We start from the raw sequence: 13,545 nt of genomic DNA, 5'->3' as shown, positions 1-13,545 counted from the left end.
ATGGAAATTAAATAACACTCTCCTGAACAACCAACAGCTCCAAAAAAATCAAAAGGGAAATCAACAGCATCTTGAGACAAATGCAAGTGGAAACATAGCATACCAAAATGTATAGGAGTCATCAAAAGCCTTTCTAAGAGGGAATTTTATAGCAATAAAGAGCTATATTAATAAAAAAGAAAGATCTCAAATAAACAACCCAATCTTACACCTCAAGGGACTAGAAAATGAAAAATAAATATTTTTCCTTTTGATTATATTTTTTATTATAACACCCCACTTTCTGTGTGTGTGTTTGTGTGTGTGTGTGTGTGTGTGTGTAGCAAGTGAGGTAGATATATATTACAAATACACTATTTTATACAGAAAACATCATAGGTAATATTCAGTCAAGGTTAGATTCTATTAATAAAAATAGCTGGATGGTTCTCTTACATTAACTGAAACTGAACCAACAGAAAAAATCTTCTCTGGTGTATTTTTATGGTTATACTTTTCATAATTGGTCCAACTGGACTGATTTTTACATCAAAGGTAAAGATTTATTTTATGAGTTTCAGATTACATTGAATATTATCCAGTCTCTTTAACTAACATTAGCCATTAATCAATCATTGAACATTGGCTGTAATATCTGTACATGTTTACATATAATCATTACATAGATAAGTTTATAAACATTATGGAGCATTTGAGAAGCTCTGATTATACACGTGTCCCCCAATTTAAAGTAAACACTTTTAAATTTTTTGTCAAAATAAAGACTTTAAAAAACTTAACCTTACCTCATATAGACAAGTAATTCTACAGAATTATAAGGAGTTAGTTTGGATTCGTTCAAGTTATCTTCAGATGGGTGATGTGTCTACCAATGAATACATCTTTGCATTTGGATATAATATGTATGAGTTGTCTATTCAAAATCAGCATCTAGAGAAAGTACCTTTGGATTCAAGGTGGAAATGATTAATTAAGGTACAGTGAAAAGCCAATCAGGCAAAGACTGTCTGCTACACCAGATATTTAAGCAAATGATTCCTTATTTACCAAGAGTTGAAATGATTGTCATCTTGGGAATGATCCCAAGGTGTATGCATACCATCTGGACACCAGGTCTGGAGAAGATTGAGGCAAATTTAGATCTATAATGATTTAAGATGGAGAACCAAAATTGTTGAAACATCATTTTGGTAAAGTCTCTGAATAGATCTACTGACTTATTTAACAGTGTAGTAGTGACATTAGGAACGCTTCTGATTGAGACTGTACTGAAAGATATTGGCAGATCATTTGAATTAAGGAGTAAAAGTAAAAGAGAAACGAGGTCAGGTGAGGCCAGACTTCTTCCCTGGGAGTTGGATTTATGAAAATAATGGACACTATTACATGTTTTAGCATGATTCAAAAGAACATCAATGATGCCTTATAGCCAGCTTTCAGGTATGGGAAATAGCAGCAGAATGTGGGGATAACAGTTGTATTAATTTTGTCAGAAAAAAATAGCCTTAAGAACACAAATTTTTCTAATAGCACTAAAAATTTGTAACAAAAGTAGCAGAACAATGTCTGCTAAAACAACGATATTTCATCTGAAATAAGATGAGAGCAATAGGCCTCAACTTTTGATGTTACATTGACTAGTGGTACCAGAACTATGGTTAACTCCAGAGTAGAACTAACTCCAAGTCCACACATTTGCTGTGATATTTTTCAGAAATTAAGCAATGGTGGAGAATAATTGTGAATTGGTGAGTTCAGTAACATAGTCTGAATTGTCTATCATATTTTATTTACTTATTTATTTTTTTATTGGAGTATAATTTCTTTACAATGTGTTAGTTTCTGCTGTACAACAAAATGAATCAGCTGTATGTATACATATATCGCCTCCAACTTGAGCCTCCCTCCCACCACTAAACGTCCCACCCCCTATGTCATCACAGAGCACCAAGCTGAGCTCCCTATGCTTTACAGCAGCTTCCCACTAGCTATCAATTTTACACATGGTAGTGTATTTATGTTAATGCTAATCTCTCAATTCGTCCCACCCTCTCCTTCCCCCACTGTGTCCACAAGTCTGTTCTCTACATCTGAGTCTCTTTTCCTACCCTGCAAATAGATTAATCAGTACCATTTATCTAGATTCCATATATATGCATTAATATACTATATTTGTTTTTCTCTTTCTGACTTCACTCTGTATGACAGACTCTAGGTTCATCCACATCATTACAAATGACTCAATTTTGATTTTTTTATGGTTGAGTAATATTCCATTATATATATGTACCACATCTTCTTTATCCATTCATCTGTCAATGGACATTTATGTTGCTTCCATGTCCTGACTGTTGTAAATAGTGCTGCAATGAACATTGTGGTACATGTGTCTTTTTGAATTATGGTTTTCTAAGGGTATAAGCCCAGTAGTGGGATTGTTGGGCAAATACCTGGGTCATATGGTAGCTCTATTTTTAGTTTTTTATGGAACCTCCATACTGTTCTCCACAGTGGCTGTATCAATTTACATTCCCACCAATAGTGCAAGAGGGTTCCCTTTTCTCCACACCCTCTCCAGCATTTATTGTTTGTAGAATTTTTGATCATGGCCATTCTGATTGGTGTGAGGTGATACCTCATAGTGTTTTTAAATTTTTAAAATAAATTTATTTATTTATTTATTTAAATTTGGCTGTGTTGGGTCTTCATTTCTGTGTGTGGGGTTTCTCTACATGCGGTGAGGAGGGGCTACTCTTTGTTGTGGTGCCAGGCTTCTCATTGCAGGGATTCTCTTGTTGCAGAGCATGGGCTCTAGGCGCACAGGCTTCAGTAGTTGTGGTGCACAGGGTCAGTAGTTGTGGTTCATGGGCTCTAGAGTGCAGGCTCAATAGTTTTGGGGCATGGGTTAGTTGCTCGGCGACGTGTGGGATGTTCCTGGACCAGGGCTTGAACCCGAGTACACTGCATTAGCAGGCAGTTTCTTAACCACTGCGCCACCAGGGAAGTTCCCCTCATTGTGGTTTTGATTTGCATTTCTCTAATAATTAGTGATGTGGAGCATCTTTTCACGTGTTTTTTGGCCATCTGTATGCCTTCTTTGGAGAAACGTCTATTTAGGTCTTCCACCCATTTTTTGATTGGGTTGTTTTTTTTTTTTAATATTGAGCTGCATGAGCTGTTTGTATATTTTGGAGATTAATCCACTGTCCATTGCTTTGTTTGCAAATATTTTCTCCCCTTCTGAGGGTTTTCTTTTTGTCTTGTTTATGGTTTCCTTTGCTGTGCAAAAGCTTTTAAGTTTAATTAGGTCCCATTTGTTTATTTTTGTTTGTATTTTCATTACTCTAGTAGGTGGATCAAAAAAGATCTTGCTGCAATTTATAACAAAGAGTGTTCTGCCTATGTTTTCTTCTAAGAGTTTTATATTGTCTGGCCTTACATTTAGGTCTTTAATCCATTTTGAGTTTATTTTTGTGTATGGTGTTAGGGAGTGTTCTAATTTCACTCTTTTACATATAGCTGTCCAGTGTTCCCAGCACCACTTATTGAAGAGGCTGTCTTTTCTCCATTGTATATTCTTGCCTCATTTTTCAAAGATAAGTTGACCATATGTGCATGGGTTTATCTCTGGGCTTTCTATCCTGTTCCACTGGTGTATATTTCTGTTTTTGTGCCAGTACTGTAGCTTTGGAGACTGATTTCTCCAGCTCCGTTTTTCTTTCTCAAGATTGCTTTGGCTATTCAGGGTCTTTTTTGTTTCCATACAAATTGTGAAATTTTTTGTTCTAGTTCTGTTAAAATTGCCATTGGTAATTTGATAGGAATTGCATTGAATCTGTAGATTGCTTTGGGTAGTATATTTATTTTCACAATGTTGATTCTTCCAATCCATGAACATGGTATATGTCACCATCTGTTTACATTATGTTTGATTTCCTTCATCAGTGTCTTATAGTTTTCTGCATGCAGGTCTTTTGCCTCCTTAGGTAGGTTTATTCCTAGGTATTTTATTCTTTTTATGCAGTGATAAATGGGATTGTTTCCTTAATTTCTCTTTCTGATTTTTTGTTGTTAGTGTATAGGAATGCAAGAGATTTCTGTGTATTAATTTTGTATACTGCAACTTTACCAAATTCATTGATGAGCTCTAGTAGTTTGCTGGTGGCATCTTTAGGGTTTTCTATGTATAGTATCATATCATCTGCAAACAATAATAGTTTTACTTCTTTTTTGCCAATTTGGATTCCTTTTATTTCTTTTTCTTCTCTGATTGCCATGGCTAAGACTTCCAAAACTATGTTGAATAATAGTGGCAAGAATGGGCACCCTTGTCATGTTCCTGATCTTAGAGGAAATGCACTCAGTTATTCACCATTGAGAATAATGTTTGCTGTGGGTTTGTCATATATGGTCTTTATTATGTTGAGGTAGGTTCCCTCTCTGCCCACTTTCTGGGGAGTTTTTATCATAAAGGGGTATTGAATTTTGTCAAAGTTTTTCTGCATCTACTGAGGTGATCATATGGTTTTTATTCTTCAATTTGTTAATATGGTGTATCACACTGATTGACTTGTGGGTGTGGAAGAATCCATGCATCCCTGGGATAAATCCCACATTATCATGGTGTATGATCCTTTTAATGTGTGTTTGCTACTATTTTGTTGAGGATTTTTGCATCTATGTTAATCAGTATTATTGGCCTGTAGTTTTCTCTTTTTCTGATATATTTGCCTGGCTTTGGTATCAGGGTGATGGTGCCCTCATAGAATAAGTTTGGGGGTGTTCCTCTCTCTGAAATTTTTTGGAAGAGTTTCAGAAGGATGGGTATTATCTCTTCTCTAAATGTTTGATAGAATTCGCCTGTGAAGCCATCTGGCCCTGGGCTTTTGTTTGTTGGAAGATTTTTAATCACAATTTCAATTTCAGTGCTTGTGATTGGTCTGTTCATTTTTTCTATTTCTTCCTGGTTCAGTCTTGGAAGGCTGTACTTTTCTAAGAATTTGTCCATTTCTTCCAGGTTGTACATTTTATTGGCATATAGTTGCTTGTAGTAATCTCTCATGATCCTTTGTATTTCTGCAGTGTCAGTTACTTCTTTTTTTCATTTCTAATTCTGTTGATTTGAGTCTTCTCCTTTTTTTTCCTGATGAGTCTGGCTAATGGTTTATCAGTTTTGTTTATCTTCTCAAAGAACCAACTTTCAGTTTTCTTGATCTTTGTTATTGTTTTCTTCATTTCTTTTTCATTTATTTCTGATCTGATCTTTATGATTTCTTTCCTTCTGCTAAATTTGGGTTTTTTTGCTCTTCTTTCTCTAGTTGCTTTAGGTGTAAGTTTAGGTTGTTTATTTGAGGTTTTCCTTGTTTCTTTTTAAAAAATTATTATTATTATTATTATTTTGGCTGAGCTCGTTCTTCATTGCTGCATGTGGGCTTTCTCTAGTTGTGGTGAGCGGGAACTACTCTTCATTTTGGTATGCAGGCTTCTCATTGCGGTAGCTTCTTTGTTGCAGAGCACAGGCTCTAGGCACATGGGCTTCAGTAGTTGTGGAATGTGGGCTCAGTAGTTTTGGCTTGCCGGCTCTATAGCGCAGGTTCAGTAGTTGTGACACACGGGTTTAGTTGCTCTGTGGCATGTGGTATCTTCCCGGACCAGGGCTCGAACCTGTGTCCTCTGCATTGGCAGGTGGATTCTTAACCACTGCACCACCAGGGAAATCCCTTCTTGTTTCTTGAGGTAGTATTTTATTGCTATAAACTTCCCTCTTACAACTGCCTTTGTTGCATCCCATAGGTTTTGGGTCATCATGTTTTCATTGTCATTTATTTCCAGGTATTCTTTTAATTTCCTCTTTGATTTCTTCAGTGTTCTTTTGGTTATTTAGTAGCATATTGTTTAGCCTCCATGTGTTTGTGTTTTTTAGGTTTTTTTTTCCTGTAATTGATATCTAATCTCATAGTGTTGTCGTCGGAAAAAGTGCTTGATACCTTTTCAATTTTCTTAAATTTACCAAAGCTTGATTTGTGACCCAAGATGTGATCTATCCTGGAGAATGTTCCATGTGCACTTGAGAAGAAAGTATATTCTGCTGATTTTCGATGGAATGTCCAGAAGATATCGATTAAGTCCATCTGGTTTAATGTGTCATTTAAGGCTTGTGTTTCCTTATTAATTTCTGTCTGGATGATCTTTCCATTGGTGTAAGTGGGATGTTAAAGTCCCCTCTATTATTGTGTTACTGTAGATTTCCCCTTTTATTGTTGTTAGCATTTGCCTTATGTATTGAGGTGCTCCTATGTTGGGTGCATAAATATTTACAATTGTTTTATCTTCTTCTTGGATTGATCCTTATTTATTATGTAGTGTCTTTCTTTGTCTCTTGTAACAGTCTTTATTTTAAAGTCTATTTTGTCTGATGTGAGTATTGCTACTCTAGCTTTCTTTTGATTTCCATTTGCATGGAATATCTTTTTCCATCCCCTCACTTTCAATCTGTATGTGTCCCTAGGTCTGAAATGGGTCTCTTGTAGACAGCATATATACAGGTCTTGTTTTTTTATCCATTCAGCCATTTTGTGTTTTTTGGTTGAAGCATTTAGTCCATTTACATTTAAGGTAATTATCACCGTGTATGTTACTATTACCATATTCTTAATTGTTTGGGTGTTTTTTGTAGGTCTTTTCCATCTCTTGTGTTTCCCGCCTAGAAAAGCTCCTTTAGCATTTGCTGTAAAGCACGTTTTGTGGTGCTGAATTCTGTTAACCTTTGCTTGGCTGTAAAACTTTTGATTTCTCCTTTGTATCTGAAGGTGATCCTTGCTTGGTAGAGTAATATTGGTTGTAACCTTTTCCCTTTCATCCCTTTAAATATATCCTGCCACTACCTTCTGGCCTGCAGAGTTTCTGCTGAAAGATCTGCTGTTAACATTATGGGGGTTCCCTTGTATGTCATTTGTTGCTTTTCCCTTGCTGCTTTTAATATTTTTTCTTTGTGTTTGATTTTTGTTAGTTTGATTAATATGTGTTTGGCTTGTTTCTCCTTGGGTTTATCCTGTATGAGACTCTCTGCCCTTCCTGGACTTGATTTACTATTTCGTTTCACATGTTATTAATTTTTTTGACTATAATATCTTCAAATATTTCCTCAGACCCTTTCTCTTTCTCTTCTTCTTCTGGGACCCCTATAATTTGAATGTTGGTGTGCTTAATGTTGTCCCAGATGTCTCTGAGACTGTCCTCATTTCTTTTCATTCTTTATTCTGCTCTGTGGCAGTTATTTCCACCATTCTATCTTCCAGCTCACTTATCCATTCTTCTGCTTCAATTATTCTGCTATTGATTCCTTCTAGAGTGTTTTTAATTTCAGTTATTGTGCTGTTCATCATGGTTTGTTTGTTCTTTAGTTCTTCTAGGTCCTTGTTAAACATTTCTTGTATCTTCTCGATCTATGCCTCCATTCTAATTCCGAGATTTTGGATCATCTTTATTATCATTACTCTGAATTCTTTTTCAGGTAGATTGCCTATTTCCTCTTCAGTTATTTGTGTTGTGGGTTTTTACCTTGCTGCTTTATCTGCAAGATATTTCTCTGTCTTCTCATTTTGTCTAACTTACTGTGTTTGAGGTCTCCTTTCCCCAGGCTGCAGGGTCGTCGTTCCTCATGCTTCTGGTGTCTGACCCCAGTGAGTTAGGTTGGTCCCATGCCTTGTGTAGGTTTCCTGGTGGGAGGGACTGGTGCCTACATTCTGGAGTGTGGAGCTGAGTCTTTTCCCTTTGATGGGCAAGGCCACATCATTTGGTGTGTTTTGGGGTGTCTGTGAGCTTATTAAAACTTTAGGCAGCCTGTCTGCTGATGTGTGTGTGTTTGTCCTCCTGTCCTGATTGTTGTTTGACATGAGGCATCTAGCGCTGGGGGCTGCAGGCAGTTGGGTGGAGCTGGGTCTTGGATTCAGATGGAGGCCTCCATGAGTGCCATCACCATTTAATATTCCCCAGGGCCAGGAACTCTCTGGAGGTCGAGTGTCATGGACTCAGTGTTCCCACCCCAGAGGCTCAATCCCAACTTCTGGTTGGGGAGCCAAGACCCTGCTAGCCACTTGTCAAGGCAATAAAGGGGATTAAAGGGAAAAAAAGGCAAACAGAACTCCAGACAAATGGTAAAAGCAAAATTAAACAAACAAGAACAAAAACAAAGAAACACACACCCCCCCACACACAAAAGAAATAAAAACCACACAAAAGAAAACAAAAAATGAGAAAACAACCAGACAGACAAACAAAATAACCCCAAAATGAAATCAATTAAAAATAAAACGAATAAAAACACAAAACAAATAACAAAACCAAAGCAGAGTGCCATGAAGAATAAAGCAAAGAAAACAAAACAGACAAAACTGTTTTTTTTTTTTAAAAAGGGGAAGAAAATCACAGAACAACAGAAAGCAAAGTAAAAATAGAAATATAAAAAGATAAAACATATGTTAAAAAATCCCCAAAGATTAAAGAAAACTAAAAATAAATTTTAAAAAACAACAGCAATAAAAAGAAAGAAAAAAAAACAGAACCAACAACAGAACAAATCAAAATATATTAAAAATAATAGCAATAATAATGTTTTCCTGGGGTCTTAGCTGTCAGTGTCCTTTCCCCCACCATGAGCCACAGCCCACCTCTACCTACCCAGGAGGCCCTCCAATTCCTCTAGGCTGGTCTCTAGACCTTCTGTGGGCCCTATGGGACAGCTAAGACTCTGATCTGGCCCAACTCCCATGTGTGCTTGCTCTCAAAGTCCACAGCTGCCAGAGCTAGAACATTTTCATTTGTGGGAACATTCACTGTCCATTCAGATATTCCATAGATTCAGGGTCTACCTAGCTGATCACAGGGACTTAATCTGTAGCTTGTGCACTTTATTAAATCTGCAGGTTGTACAGCTGATGGACAAGGTTAGTCGCCCCGCCCCTGGGGTTCAGCTGTGGTTTTAACCCCACCTCTGCATGTGCTCCACCCACAGGAGTCTGCTCCCAAAGCTGCTCTGGAGCACTTGGGTCTGCCCTGGTGAGGACAGGGTGCAGAGGTGGCATGGCTGCTTGGGTTGTGGGATCCCCGGTGGCACCAGGGGTGCAGGGAAGCCGGTGGCCATGGGCACAAGAGATATGGCCCTAGCAGGAGCCTTTTCTAGTGCCCGGTGGCAGGTGCACAAGTGCCAGCCCTGGCTGGGCTTTTTCTATTGCCCGGTGGCAGGTGCCAGTGTGTGGGGAGACAGAGGCTACAATGGTGCCTCCATCCTCTGCATGTGACTCAGCAGTAGCACCCTGCTTCCACAGCAGTCTGGTTTTCCTCCATAGGCATTCCCTGTTGTGGATTTCCTCCCTCCTGTCCCCTCAGGCCATCTACCAGCAGCTAACAGCAGTCCTCATCCTGGGTTTGCTCTCTAATCCCCACACTCCATCTCCCAGGCCCTGTGCACACCAGTGGACACATGTCCCTGTCTGGGGCATATAGGGCCATGGCATGGACTATCTGTGTAGTTTTCACTCTGTCCCTTCTGTCACAGATCCATCCCTTCACATTTCTCCAACAGCCTCAAATGCTTCCCTTCACTCCCAACCAACTTCCCCATGGTGAAGGGGCTTCCCCGGATGCAGGAATCTCTCTCCTGCTTCAGCTCCCCCCACCCCCAGGTGCAGGTCCTGTTCCCCTTTCTCTCCTTCTCCCTTCTTTCTTTCATTCTACCCAGTTATGCAGGGATCTTTACAGTCCTTTCCAGTGTCCAAGGTCTTCTGTTAGTGTTTAACCAGTGTTCTGTGAGAATTGTTGCATCTGTAGATGTATTTCTGATGCACCCATGGAGAGAGATGAACTCCGCATCCTCTTACTCCTCTGCCATCTTGGAACCCCATTTATCATCTTTTAAAGAGTAGTTTAAAAGCAGTTTATATGTTGTGCTAAGCTGCTTCTATTAAAAGTTCTATTTTTTTCTTTTGAAAAAGAATAATTGAGTAACATAGCATATTTATAGTCTTTTTCTCATGGGTGGAGGCTGTTCAGATCAAATTCCCAGTCAAGGTACTGCAGTTGGTGACAGCATGTCTGAATTGATAGCAATCAACTCATGTAGAAATAGTGCCCAGAGTATTGGTTTTGCAAATTGTAAAATCAGAGCAAACACAGGGACCTTGCTAGAGTGTATTGAATATTCAGAATATGAGCAGAAGAAGGGAATGCTTTAAGAAGAGACATAAGTAGCGATAATTGAAAGAGCTTAAAGTAGGAATGGAAGAGAAAAGGAGAGAAAAAGATGAAAACAGAGGCAAATGAGAGAAAAGAGCTGCAGGAACTCAAGGTGAAATCTTTCCCTGTCAAAAGCAGGATCATATATAGGAGGAAAGTGCTGAGCTGCCATTGATGGCAGGACGATGAAGATGGCACTGAGGAAATGTCCAGGTGAGGAAAGGCTGGTCACAATCCTCAAAGTATAGTGTGAGCCATTTTAGGAATGCTTCTTCTTAAAATTGCAACCATTTTTTTTGGAATAGGCGTTTAGGGCCAGTTTTGAGGGAAATCCTTGAGATGTACAATTGAGAACAAATTGCAAAGGCATTTTGGATGTTTCATCTTCTGCACCTGGTGGATGCTGGCTGAATCTCACAGTGCCCATCTTTCTTTACTGCTTGTCTCAGATTCCCAAACTGCAAGGCTGTTTAATGAATATGAGGCAGCAAGGTAAAGGAATTGTAGCATCTTGAGATTTACGTAGAGACTGTGTCATCAAGGCTTTTGTGCCCTCTTCCAGCTTCACAAAGGATATGGATTACAAGACAAAGATCTGTGGGATTTGTAAATCAGCTCAAGCATAATAGTGATGTTTGGAACTTGTACTGAGTTTGCTGGAGCTACTTCTTTCAATCTTAGAGCTTTACATAACCCTTTCTTGCATGCATTGTGATTGCCTTTATAGATACATTCATAAATTACTCCTGGTATACAGAATATGTGAAAGGCTGACTGTTTGCATTGCATGGGACCAAGACCTGAGTGTTCCAATATCGGAAGACAGCTGGAACGCAATTTGTGCAAAGGCAATCAGAGCCTCCAGGTCCATTCAATACTAACTTAGAACATCTAGTGAGAATTGGGAAAATCTCACTGACTTATACATTTATAAAGTTAGTAACCTGGTATCCTCCCCACTGTTTCCCTCTCTTTCATATATTTTATTCTACATTAAGCTTACTAGAGCAATTTTTCTCTGATAGGCTGATATGCAGTTCCAGAATATGGTAAGCCAAATTTGTCTTTGCAAGAATTGTGTCTCTTCTATGAGGAGGAGGAAATCTTGGAGAAATTTTGGTTTTCATTTGGGTTTCTCTCCTGCTAACAAAGGATAGCAAAACTGAATATTGCCGTATCTAAGTTAAACCAATCTTTGTGTCTCTCTTGGTTTAAAACAGTGTATCCAAAAATATAGAAGAGGCAGCTCCATAGATTTACATTGCTTGCTTTCATATTATTAATGGTTTCTCTTAGTGTATTAATTATTCTATGTGCAGAGGATAAATGGTGGTAGAAACTGTAATAATTATTTTGCATCATCAAAGGAATATATACACTAAGAGCTTCACTGGGCTGCTTCTTATATCTGGAGAAGGCCCCAGAGTGCTAGGTTGCCACAGATCTGCCTTAGAATTGTTCCAGTGAGGGGTGGTCACAAGTCTACTCCCACTGTTCAGTGGCTCTTTGACTTGGGCCTAATTGGCTACAGATAGAGCTGCTGAAGTGATCAAGGTTGTTGGAACCTCAGATACAAATTCTTAATGAAGTTGCAGAAGTCTTTATTAAATGGTAAATCACCAGATCAAAAAGGAAAGTTGGGGGAAGGGATAAATTCGGAGGTTGGGATTAACATATTCACACTACTATATATAAAATAGATAACCAACAAGGACCTACTGCATAGCGCAGGGAACTATATTCAATTTTTTGTAATAACCTATAAGGGAAAAGAAGCTGAAAAAGAATATACATATATAACTGAATCACTGTGCCGTACACCTGAAACTAACATGACATTATAAACCAACTATACCTCAATAACATTTTTAAAAATAAATCAAATAATTAAAAAAAGAAGTCAGGATATGGAGGACTGGGTGTTTCTTTCAGAGTAAAAGCAAATCTGAAACCTAGAAAATTTACCCTTAACCTCTAAACTCCTCATATAATTTTCATGCACAGACCACCCTCATTGAAAACTCTCTTTTAGACATCAGCTATCTAAGTAATGAGCCAATAAGATACACCTACATGTTCCTGAGGATTACTGTCTTTTGGAGGGAATTTTGTACTACAGATGCATCTGGTGTACCACTGATAGAGCTTAAAATAAGATTTAGAGTGTTTAAAAACTTATTTTCATTTGCACTTTCTAGTCTATCTGATCCGTTTGGCCTCATCAAGATGAGATGTTTCAGAGTCAAATACCAAAGGTAAGCAAATGGAAAGTTTCCAAACCCAGAATTGCAAGGATTTTTATGGTGACTCTCCAAATAAAGGTATGAATGGGGAAATACCATAAAATTAAAGCTAATTAGCTGTATTGTTCCCCAAGAGCTGATGCTTTCAGTTTGCCAACCTTCCATGAGTCCCTCAGGATTGGTTCATTCAATCTTTTTCTTTGCTAGATTACACATATGGTTCATTTACTGTGTGTAAAACTACAAAAAATTATTAACGAATTTGCTATACATGTATATATATAAATGCATACATACATACATATGAGTATACACACATATTCTTTCTGTGCTACAGTTTAACTCAGAACTGCAGGTTTTTATACAGTGTAGTTAATACAATGTGACATCTCTACTGTGAATACTATATGCTATATGTTATATACAGTCCACATGGGCAGGAAGTCAGTGTATACTAAAACAAATTATGCATGTGAATTGAGGGTTGCATGTAAAACCCATCAATGCTACATTATGGAAATGATTTGGAATTTTTTTCTTTTCTTTGGCAATGGTTTGAGCAAGCAACCATCAAGTTTCTGTTGAATCTCAGTGTTGTACAGCATTCCTATGGGCTATTTACTTTGTCTTCTGAGGAGTATCAGTCCAGTTATCTCATCTTGTTGAATGTGATATATTTGGCAGACATAATATTACATATGCTCTTCATGTTTGCACTATGACTAGATTGTGGAAATAGCCCACGTAGCTTAGGCTCAACCTGTTGAGCTCATGTTCAATATATCTTCTTTAATGTTTGACTATAATACCTCCACACTTCACAGCAATCTATAGTTAAGTGTGAATTCTATCCCTTATCAGGATGCAATAAATATTTGCTTCTATTGACTGATGCTGTGAGGTAATATCTTGGCATTTCATAAAACTAGCATGATGGTTTTGTCTGGAGGGCTGCATTTGTTAAGTGTTTTAATGTGCTACATTCTTGTTAACTTTTCATTATTTATAGATACCCATATCCAGGGCTGAAAATGACAAGAGAGGGCATATAGTCCACACAACAGCCACA

This window comes from Balaenoptera borealis, assembly GCF_965194805.1.
Source record: "Balaenoptera borealis genome assembly, chromosome: X".
NCBI lineage: Eukaryota > Metazoa > Chordata > Mammalia > Artiodactyla > Balaenopteridae > Balaenoptera > Balaenoptera borealis.
The sequence above is the reverse complement of the archived record's forward strand: the minus strand, read 5'-3'. Positions refer to the sequence as shown.